Raw genomic sequence first — 12,285 nt, forward strand, 5'->3', positions numbered from 1 at the left:
TCACACAACTCACCATCACATGTATTTAGTCATTAAACGACGGTGTTGGATAATGAATCCGGATCGTTCTGGTCATTTTTGTTTTCCTCAAACTCAGGTTCGATCAGCATCCTCATCCTCCTCGCCCTCAGTTCAGCTTTTGACACCATTAACCATTACACACTCATCCAAGCCTCAAAAGCACCCTTGGCATTACTGGCTCATCATCGCAGTTCCTGTCACACATGGTTTCCCCCAGGGTTCGGTGCTTGGTCCTCTCTTATTCATCATCAACATGCTACCACTTGGACAGATCCACCGCCACCATGGCCTCCAGTTCCACTGTTATGCTGACGATATTCAGCTCTACCTCTCCTCCGAGGCCCTCATCACTTGCCTAATGGACATAAATACATGGATGCAAAGAAACTTTCCAAAAATTCAAAATCAATAAATCAGAAATTGTGATCTCCCTTTCCCGCACCACTCTGGAATCCAAACTCAATATCGATGGCTCCTTCGTCAGCCCCCTCCAACCAAATCCACAACCTTGGAGTCATCCTCGACTCCACCCTCTCATTCCTGCCCCATGTCAACCATATCACCCAAACAGCCTGCTTCCACCTCCATTACATCGCCTGCCATCGACCCTCACTTTCACCTACTGCTGCAGAAACACTCATTCACGCATTTCTAACATCCAGACTCGACTACTGTACCACAAAGGGCTCGATACTGACTTTCCATCAGCCACTAAACAGCAATTAGACAACGACTGAGTTTCACAGCAGAGCTTAACTTACTTTGACCCCTGACATCTCTACTCCTTTCCCACTGAGTCCTCTGAGTAAATCTCAGGCCTTCTCTCATGGTCACCAGGGGCCAGGCACCAACGTTCTCCACATCAGCGTCGACCTCACTCATATGCATCCAATGCCTATTCACCATGACGTTGCTCCCCTTCCTGTTAGAGTCGGGAACCACCTCCATGTCCACAAACAGAACTCCACATCAGAGACTGAGGGCATCTGAAAAGGAAAGTCATTCTTTTCCACCACAAAGACGTTAAGTACAACAAATGGAAGCATACTATTCACTTGTTCAATAAGGTACAATAATGTTATTTTTTTAATTTGTGCATTTGTTGTTTTTAAAAAGACAACAAAACTACCCTTAACATTATACTCTCTCCCTATATTTCAGGCTTACATATGGTGCATGTGATTAGTGCAGCACGGATCCCACATTAGACAATTCTTCCACATGAATTTGGCCTTAGGGGCTTGTTCCCGACAGTTTAGCAAAATCACACATTAAAAGATTCCATTTGCCTGAAAAAGAAAGAAAACAGGACATGGTATGTCTATGTTAACATATGAGGAGAAGAAGAAGAAGAAGAAGAAGAAGAAGAAAAAGAAGAACAAGAAAAAGAACAAGAACAAGAAGAAACACTATATATGTGTTTTTATTCAGCTTGTGTCCCATTTTTGAGACATGTAGTGGTCATAATTGTTTGTGAGTGGAGCAGTTGTTCACCCAGAATAAATACAAAACTTAAAAAAAGTCAATACTTGTTTAGTCAAAATTCCTTCTTGAACTTTGGTCAACATGAGGTAATTCAGTCGAATAGAAACCATTAGCATTCAGTTTATCACATAGATATCATTTATTCTATGTTTCAAAACGAACAAACTGGGAATATCTGGACATTAATTCAGAGGGTGTATCAATTGTTATTAATTTATCCATGTCTTTATTTTGAAATTATAATCAGGCCTAGTGTGCATACATTTTTCCACCTGGGAACACAGCGATTTCACACTTTAACCGCAGTTTCTTCTTCTTGTATAGGACCATTGTCCAAGTGATGTGTTATCTTTGTGTTACTTAGCACAATGCTTACGACTGCTTCTTTTATTTTCTGTCATGCTGTCTGTCTGCTGATCTTAGGATTGTCGTTACTTCGATTGTAGTGACGTTGCTTCAAAAATGGTGCATGCTATGCTTTTATCAGATACCTAAATGGATGAGTCACTCTCTGGAGATATGACTGAAAAAAGATCTGATTTGCTGAGATAAATGTGTGTAACTGTAAAGTTTCTGTTTCGCTTGGTTTTCCATCTTTTGATTTGAAATGTAAAATGTCCATTAAAATAAAAAGGAAGCAGCTCAGTCTAAAAGTAATGAAATCTCCTGCGCCTTTATCCTGGTAATGATTGGTATTGTTTACCCAGTGAATACATCAAGATATCTAGTAACAAGAAAAATTACTGCAGGCAATCACCAATTTCTTTATTCAATGGAAGATCAAGAAGATCTTGGAACAAAATCTTTCCTGTACCTTCTTACATCACTCTGGTCAACTTTTGATGCCATCAGCTTGCATTTTATTTTCCTTTACCCCACTTTCTATGTGAGCCATTAATTGGGTGCAGGGTTAAGAGACCTTTATGATAAGCTGTTATCTACATGGAGCAAATGGTTCCTGGTTTGACTCAATGAACATAAGAGCGTGTTCCATTATCGGAGATGAATCCAAAACACATTCACAGGCACATTGCAAGTAAACAGGAATTTGTGATATATTTATTATTTTATTATTATATTTGTTCATATTCTTAACATTATATTATGTAATATAATGCTTTACCTATTTTAACTGCTTTATGGAACTTTTTAATGGCAGCCAATTTGACATGAAGTAGTATAGCAGGAAAACACATATGTTATTTGGAGCCGTAGTTAATGTGATCAAAATGATTGGTCTTATTTGGTATCAAGAGAGAGTATTTCACCATTTCAGGAAATAGCACATTGCATATCTTACACAGTTTACACAGGAAAACTGTAGCAACTCTTGAAAAATATAACAAATACAGAACCATTTCACAGGGATCATGAGTGCATTATAAAAGTGGCAGTTTCACTACAATTGCATTGGCGTGATGATGATAATTTAGAGCCAAACAATCATATCACATATCACAAATTAACAGAGAAATTATATCAAAACAAATACTGACTTTCATTATTCCACATAAACCCCACACCAGTGCCATTATAGTGTGTCTCAGAGGGGGGACTTTTACAGCCTGGGTTATTTCAAATAATGAGGTTTTTAAATATTCAATCATTCATATATTTGTACTATATTGTGACTATGTTTTCTTTCAGGGTACAATTACACTTCCTTTGAAAAGGATGTTCACTGGCGTGGATAATGCTTTCAAATAGTATTTATATAATTATACAGCACGATGAACAGTGAAAATAAACAGCAAAATTTAAAAAAAAATTGTTATGAAAAACAATATCAGAAAAGTGCTATTAAATTGTGGGTAATTATAATGATTGTCTCAGCCCTACAAAAAACTATAAAGAGAGAATTGAAATGTATTTTTCCAGGCTACATAATGTAATTAAGTAATCTAAAATAAATATATATTCCTAAACGAACTCTTCCTGATTTTTGGCCGGTTGTCCTCCACTGTGAATGTGCAGATATCTCACCTTCTGACAGCTAAAAATAACGAGTCACAGCTTGTTACCATTCTGTTTCATCATGTCTCACTTGAAAGCTTTTACATGTACAGAAAGTGACGGCTGAAAAACACTCAAACATCACAGCCCAACCACCCAACTTTGTAACTTCACACCTCAGTTGCAGAATGGAACAAAAGTGAGTTTCCTGTTTCTCCGGCTGATCACGTGTGGCAGGTCATTTACACCCCATGTAGGTATTAAGCAGACACATCAGCGTTGCGAACATTTATTTCTTTTCATATTTACTGTTTCAGTTATTTCACTGAACAAAGAGTCACACTGTGCGGCCGTAGATAATTCACATATGCCTAGGAGTACAAACTAACAATACACATATCAAGCATGGCCAATTATTTATAAGCTTAAAAATCTTGAGTGATAATACAAAGGACAATATGGAACAAAGTGTTTTTCATTTTCCATTGCTGGAAAATTTTCTGTTTTCAGATTAGGGACAAAGTCGATCCTGTCCAGTATCAATATATATGGTTATATATCACATGTTCAACAGGGAGATCTTTTCTTTTGAATTCTGATTGAATGTTGTGATGATTCTCAAAACTGATTAGTCAGGACTAAACTAACGGGAAGTCATCTGAATGAACAAAATGTCAGGACTGAAGTGAAATTAGGTAGTAAACAGCCACCATTAGCCTTGGCTACCAGTGTAGAACACAGCAACGATAATCAATTAGTTTAATTGACCCGTTGTCTTTGCCAACAGCTGTTGAGCCGTCAAATGATGCTCTTTGTGGTGACACAAATGTTTACAAGCTATGATTTAAGCAATCTGCAACCATTCCCAAGTCAAGTGGGATGCACACAGTATATATGAGTGATCACGTGATAATGTGTAGTCAGGCGTGTAAGTATGGACAGGGGAATTACACTGACTCAGAGCTAAAACAATCATGTGGACAGAGATCGTTTTATTAAAGAAATGCCGTTTCCAAACAAAAACAAAATTGTATGTATGACACACAGGGAACCTTTAGCCACGGTAAAAAAATATATAAACCTCTTCTGGGAAAGCACTGTGTTACTTTGACCTCACACTAACTGCAATGACAATTACAGCGACCTCCACATAGTTGCCGAGGCCAGTCGTTAGCACCTCTTTTTAGAGAAAATCAGCGCCATTATTAAGTTGTCAACATCTCACCTAATTACATGTGACATTTTAGCTCAGCCACACCTCCTCATACCCCGTCTGCTGCTGCTGCTGCTGCTGTTGCCATTAGTCACATGATTCCTCACATATTTTGTCCATTTGTATGCTGCATTCGGGGTCGAGTGGGACGCTCGTTCACAAGAGGAGATACAGATGAATAAGATGAGGAACCTTTCTTCCAATTCAGTTTCTGAACACACAATGGCTTTTGTGTAGTTGCTTTTGGTCTGCCAACACTGACTGAAATTATAAATGTACATCCACTGTGCTTTCAAAAAAAGGGATTTCTATTGCACAACGGTGAAAAGGTGGCAGGGAATAGAATTTTAAAAAACATAAAACATAATGAACCATCGATCAGATTGTGCTGTCAAATGGAGAAAAAAAAGCATGTATGTTGCAATCACCTGCATCTTGTACTGTGCACAAAGGAGCCCTTTTCATTTTCAATATTAGCATGTTGCAGAGGAGGAGAGGGCCCTTGAGTTCTTGAGTGCTAACACCATGGGAAGAGACATAAACAAGCTGTCAACAGGTTTTTTCAAAGGTGAACAACAACTCTCTTGACTCACATTTAAAGACAGAGTTGTTTAATTTTCACATTATATATATAAAGTCCAAAACAATCTATAGCGTCCGTTTTCCTATAAAAGGCCGCTAAGAGGCTTAAGTGGGCTCCAGGCTGTTACGCGTCGTACAATGAATCCAAGTCCGGTGATGAATATAGTTTGAGCATTTTATTGCTGCAGACCGAATGACAATTGATGAATGAAAACATGGTTGTTTGACGATGAAGACGACGACGACAACGACGGTAAACAGAAAATATAATCAGGTGCGCCACTAACCCCCTTTCTCCCCCCCCCTCCGCTGATCTGACTGCCCAGGTATATAGATTAAGCCACACCCATGTGTCAATCAAACGGAAGTGACATGATCCAAAACATTGTGACTAACCTTTCAAAATAAACAATAAACAAACAGACCAAATATGCATTTTGGCCCCTACAATTCCGGCCCCTAATTATTATGTTTCAAATAATAATTACAAATTTGACATAACAATCAACATAGTATGTAAATGTCCGTACACCCACATTTTCTTCTTTAGGAAAGCTTTGACTTTCAGACCTCTGGAAGTCATGTCTGCTGGATTGTCATTTGTGTTGACGTACCTCCACTGATGTTCATCTGAGGCTTTGGCAATTTCAGTCACTCTGTTAGCCACGAATGTTCGAAATCGTGTGGTCCTGTTCTTTATGTACTTGAGCACAGAGGTGCTATCAGTCCAAAATGTAGATTCTGCTAGTTCCATCTGCAGCTCTTTCCTCAATATTGTGTCCATTCTGCTCGCCATGGTAGCAGCAGTCAACTCCATGCGAGGAATAGTGACTGGCTTCAAAGGAGCCACTCTGGCCTTTCCCATCACAAATGCACAATGCTTTTGGCCATGGTTGTTATGCATTAACAAATAACTCACAGTTCCATAACCATCCTGACATGCATCAGCAAAATGGTGTAGCTGGGCAGATGTTACCGCTCCGAAGTTTGTAGGTTTGAAGCATCTGTTGACTTGGAAGTCTTCCAGGTTATGGAGCATCCATTCTTTCACAATAGAGTCTGCTATCACATCATCCCAACCAGTCTTTTCCCGACACAATTCCTGTAGGATCCTTTTTGCAGTCAGGACTACTGGTGCCAACATTCCACAGGGATCATATACAGAACTGACAGTCGACAAAATCCCCCGTCTTGTGAGTGGTCTGTCTTTGAGGATGATTTTGAACTTGAAGACGTCAGACTGAACACACCATTGTACACCTAACATCCACTCAACAGGCAGTTTGTCATGGTCCAAATCCAGATCCTTCATTTCTTTTGCTCTATCCGTTTCAGGTATGGCAGCCAATACATGACGACTATTGCTTATCCACTTGGTGAGTACAAAGCCTCCCTTGAAGCAAATGGCTCTTAACTCATGATAAAGAGCTATTGCGTCCTCTTCTGAAGCTGCTGAAGCGAGGCAGTCATCCACATAAAAGTTGTTCAAGATGGTGTTGATAGCTTGTGGGCTGAACTGGCCAGTGTTGTCTTCAGCACATTTTCTCAGGGCAAAATTTGCACAACTTGGAGATGATGTTGCTCCAAATAAATGCACCGTCATTCTGTATTCCACCATGTTCTGACTGTAATCTCCAGCAGGCCACCAGACGAACCGTAGCAGGTCCCGATCTTCATTTGGTACTTGTACTTGGAGGAACATTGCTTCGATATCCGCAGCGATGACAACAGGTTCTTTACGGAATCTAGCTATGACTCCAATCAAGGTGCTGGTGAGGTCTTGTCCCTGTAAGAGCTGAGAGTTCAGTGAAACTCCTTGATATGTTGCTCCACAGTCGAACACCACTCTAAGTTTTTTCTTTTGTGGATGCAAAACTCCATGGTGTGGTAGATACCATTTTCTGCCATCACTACGTTCCAAGATTCCTTCTGGTACTTCCTCTGCATAGCCCTTGGATATCATGTCAGACATGAAGTTGGTGTACTCCAAGTGATAGCATGGATCTCTCTGGAAACGCCCTTTTAAGTTTAGTGTCCTCTGTTCAGCGCAGTTCTTATTGTCAGGCAAGCAGATTTCCCTGTCCTTCAATGGTAAACCAAAGCAGTAATGTCCATTAACTAGCTTTGCAGATGTTGATACCAAATTCAAGAACTGCTGATCTTCTTTTGAAGGTTCTTGGTCATCTTTGACACACTCAGGAAAGTCAATCTTGAACTGCTGCTCCCATTGCTCATCAAGTGTAACAACTGATATCCTGTTAACACTGATTTCTGACTGCTCCTGAGCATAATCACTTTTTCCTCCCAGAGGTCCGTTAACTGTCCAGCCGAGCATTGTTTTGACGGCATATGGTCCATCTCCCACACTCCTGATGACTTCAAGTGGTTCCAGAGCCTTTGGTACATCAGCGCCAATCAGCAACTCAATCTCACAGTCCAGTTCAGGTAAGTGAATATTCTTTAAATGATGCCACTGATTGATGTCATTTTTATGTGGATGTTCCCTTTGTGCACAGGCATAGTCTTCTGAGTGTACACACATGGGAGATCACAGAAATCAGTGCCATGAAGTCCTGTAACCTCTAGGCCTGAAACAATGCTGGTTTCAACAACCTTCCTTTGACCCTTTGTTCTCAGAAGAATATTTGATTTTCTTCCCTGGAGATTGAGCTTATTCATTAGCCCTAATGTGCAAAATGACGCAGTGCTTCCCGGGTCAAGGAATGCATATGTATGCACTGTTGTATTCCCCTTCTTGGCCTTTACTTTCACAGGCACTATGGAGAGTTTGCAATTGTCTTCACCGGCCCCAGTAAGACCACTTGTCTGTACCGAGGCTATGGCTCTGATGTCAGCTTCTACCTTTGTTTGAGCTTGATGTTTGTCCATTTCAAATCTTCTTTGGTGGATATGCAGCATCTGAGGATGCTTCAAATTGCATATGTTGCAGCTGAGTCGCTTCCTGCAGTCCTTGCTCATGTGTCCTTTCTGCAGACAACCAAAGCAGGCTCTATTTTCTTTAAGGAAAGTGATTTTCTCATGATGTGCTTTTTTTCCAATAGGAAACACACCTCCAAAGCATGTCCACCTCCACAGAACAAACACCTTTTTACAGCCGGCCAACTCTCCATTTTCCTAGGTCCATTTCCATTTTTCTCATGTGCAACTGTCACAGTGGTTGCAAATGTACTTCCTTTGATTTTTGGATGAGGTGGTTTTGACATAAAACCTCTTCCGTCCATGCTTGGTGTGGGAGTGTCTCTGATGTCTCCAAATACTGGATCAGTTGCAATCCTTACCTGTTTTTCAAGGTAATTTACCAGATCCCTGAAGGTAGCTCTTTGGTTGTACCTTTCCTGAAAATCACATGCCACAGATCTCCATTTATCCCTCAGTCGATATGGCAGCTTCTTAATTATAATTAGCAGGTAAGCAGACATGTTGAGCTCTTGCATGTTGTTGACATCTTCCATGGCATTTGCAACATCCTCTTAGAAACAGAGTGTATGCTTGTAGTGTTTTTGTGTCATCTGGTCTAATTGACGACCATGAAAGAGCCTTCTCCATGTAGGCTGTAGCAATTTTATGCTCGTTGCCAAAGTGCTCCTGCAGTAAGGATTTTGCCTTCCTGAATCCTCTATCTGCGGTCATATGAAGGCAGCTCCTCACCATTTCTCTTGGTTGTGCTTCGGTATATTGTTCCAGATAATAAAGACAATCTGTGGGGTTTTGGTTCTTGCTTTCGATGTTGTGTTCAAAGGATTTTATGAATGTTTGAAATTGAAGTGGGTAACCATCAAAACGACGGATCTCCTTCTTGGGCATTAAAGAGAGAGACTGTTGTTGAACCATTAATGCAGTGATGTCATTTTGCTTTTCCATGATGTTAAGCATGTTGCTCTGTTCACCATTGCTTGGAGCAGGCAATGTTGTTGGTATTGTAACATGTGCATCCATAGTTAATGTATTTGACTGAATTGTCACTGGCACTGTGGGAAGAGATTGGGTTTGATTAATGTCTCCATCAGCAGTGGCCATTTGTGTTTTCTTTTCAAGTTGTTTTTTCTCCATATACGAGTTTATACCATCTGACACTCTTGATCTGTGGCTACGCACACCAGATCTACTTGAGGCTCCAAGAATCTTCATTTTTGCCATTGTAGCAGCAAGATTTCCATCCAGCTCCAGTTGCTCTTTTTTCCTCCTTAGCTCCTCCTCTTGTGCCTCTTGTCTATGGCATGTTTATCTTTTAGCATTTGTAACGCAACGCAATTCACTGCCAGTACACTAGGCGGAGTAACGTTTTTTTCCGAAGACAAATCACACAAAGAAGAGACGTCTTCTTTCTTCTTCGTCGACTGTTTATTTACATCGCAACTCCGGCTCCTCATAGCCTTTTTCTGGCGGACAAATCGGCCAGTCAGTGACGGGTTATACAAGTGGTCATACTTTCGGATCTCTTCTGCCAAGTGCTCTTCTATTTTGTCCATATTCGTTCTTCTAAATCTTCCGTGATTTCCGCGTATTGTGGGGCATGAAACCGGAAACTAGACTCCGGACGGGATGTAGTAAGCAGACCAATCACAAGCCTTGCGGGCTGCTTGAGGCTCGCGTCGCTTTGTCGTGTAGTTAGAAAAATTGGCGGACGCACGCAACCCGCCAGAGGGCACGAAAGGGGCGTGTTGCGTGTCTTGCGTGCGTGCGTGCGTGCAACCCGACTATAATTCTGCCTTTTAGTGATGTGATGGCCTGATCCCACAGTTGATGGCCTGATCCCAGATAAAAGAATGCTGCTACCCTGAGCTGCTTGCTGCAGTTCCCTGTCCTTCTGCTTTTGGAGTCTCTCTTTTCTTGGTATTATGCTGCAAATTTTGTAAATGAGACAAATCAATGTTTTCTGACAGAGTTGAAGCATAAGCAGCATTGCACTAATAATATACCACAATTTACCTCACCAGACTGTCATGTAGCTCAACTTAAGACTTACCTTTAATTTCAATAATTAAGATTTTCAATGAAAAAAAACTAGTGAACTTGCCTAATTTGTAGAACAGTAAAACCGCCCTTAAATTCTGTGCCTGCCTGTCTATCTGTCTGCCTGCCTGCCTGCCTGCCTGCCTGCCTGCCTGCCTGCCTGTCTGCCTGTCTGCCTGTCTGTCTGTCTGTCTGTATGTCTGTCTGTCTGTCTGCCTGCTTGTCTGTCTGTATCTCACAAGAACTCAAATAAATGCCCCGTCAGATATCAAAACACATTTGGGGGGAATTGATGACAGACAGAATAATTTTTATTCTTAAATATTGATGAATGAAGAAAAAATTGGGCTCCAGCAGAAGGGCACTTTTCTCATCCAGGGCAAAAGGGCCAGTGCTTGAGCACCCCTAGGGGTCTATCTGTGCACGTGCCTCACGGTAGTTAATATTTGTAATTTCCAGCACTTCTCTGTTTGAGAAAAGAAGGTGCAACTGGTCAAGGGCAAATGGCCGCCCACATTGAGTCTGCTTCTGCTGGAGGTTTCATCCAGTTATTAAGGGAGTCCCCAAATTACTGCTTATTGTGGGGACTGTTGGGTTTCTCTATAATTTTTAAGGTCTTGAACTTATTATGTTATGATTTAGAACTTAAAATGGATATGGATTGAATACATTCTTATTACAAATGATTCTTTTTTTGCCATGGATTTTTTTTGAAAGCGGTTTGTAAAATGGTTAAGATAAGTGCTATACAAATAAAGTTATAATTATTATTATTTTAATAAGTTGTATTATGGTATAACACTATCATCAACTGTTAGATGTTATTTTTAAGTTGTGAACCTCAGGCCTCTCTCTATCTCCCCTCTCCGCTGACAATAATTATAATAATAAACTTTATTTATATAGCACTTTTCAAAAACAAATTTACAAAGTGCTTCACAACAAAAGAAAGAGAATCTAAGTGAAAGCCACATTCTAAAAATGAGTCTTTAAAATAGATTGACAAGAAGCAAATTTTCTTCATCATTCTCCTGTAATGAAAATGTACTTCTAGTTTTTGTGTTCTTCTCTGACCCATTTTGAAAAATCTGTGGAATATTAACAGTAGTTTTAAGAATACTTACTATACTAACCCTGCAAAGAATGGGTACATATGTAATTGAATATATATAGGCCCTTGTGGCTTGAGGGGTGGTTTTGTCAGATGAGCTTCCTCCAGGGAGGCCTACAGCAACAGGTCGCCCACTGTTTTGACTGAGGTCCATCTTTACTGCCTGTGTGAGCGGTCGTGGGGGTGGTTGACCCTCACCTGTTTTTCCCTCTCAGCCTTTTGGCTTTTATGGAGGTCAATTTTGGTTAACTTTTTTTGTGCTTAGAAATTTGAATAACTGTTACATGTTGAATAATGCCACTAACACAAGTAGCACAAAACCTACTTGGCAGCAGCTGAAGATGAAATGTAAAGAACCTAACTTCTTCAAATTTCATCTTCAGCTGCTGCCAAGTAGGTTTTTTGCCTGTTTGGTTGCACCTAAGATTACACTTACGTACACACACACACACACACACACACAAACACACATATATATATATATATATATATATATTAATAAATGTTGAATAAGCAGGACACTCAAGATAAACTTTATTATATATGTATTTTTTTTTTTATTTAATTTCGGTTTGAAATTTCCTGCCAAGCCAGCTCACGTTCTTTTGCTGCTGCTACTGTATTGCTTTTGTTCTCCTAATTGTATACTCATAATCTGCATAAGCATGCATTCAACTGGGGAGAAGTAGGAGGATCATTTCCTCTTGATGCCACGATAAATCTGCCTTCCATTTTCTCAGGGTTAATTTAACTCAGAGTCTGATCGTCTTTACATACAGTCCTTACATTCTAACAATTTGATTTTGGCTTCACTTCTGTACAACAACAGAAAGCAGATACATGCAATCCATCTTTATTCAAAGTCTCTGGTGGATACCTTCTAATTTCAGAAGACTTATGAGATAAGGTATCCATTCATCACACGCCTGAAGGATATAAACAGTGC

The sequence above is a fragment of the Platichthys flesus genome, chromosome 18, assembly GCF_949316205.1.
Source record: "Platichthys flesus chromosome 18, fPlaFle2.1, whole genome shotgun sequence".
Taxonomy (NCBI): domain Eukaryota; kingdom Metazoa; phylum Chordata; class Actinopteri; order Pleuronectiformes; family Pleuronectidae; genus Platichthys; species Platichthys flesus.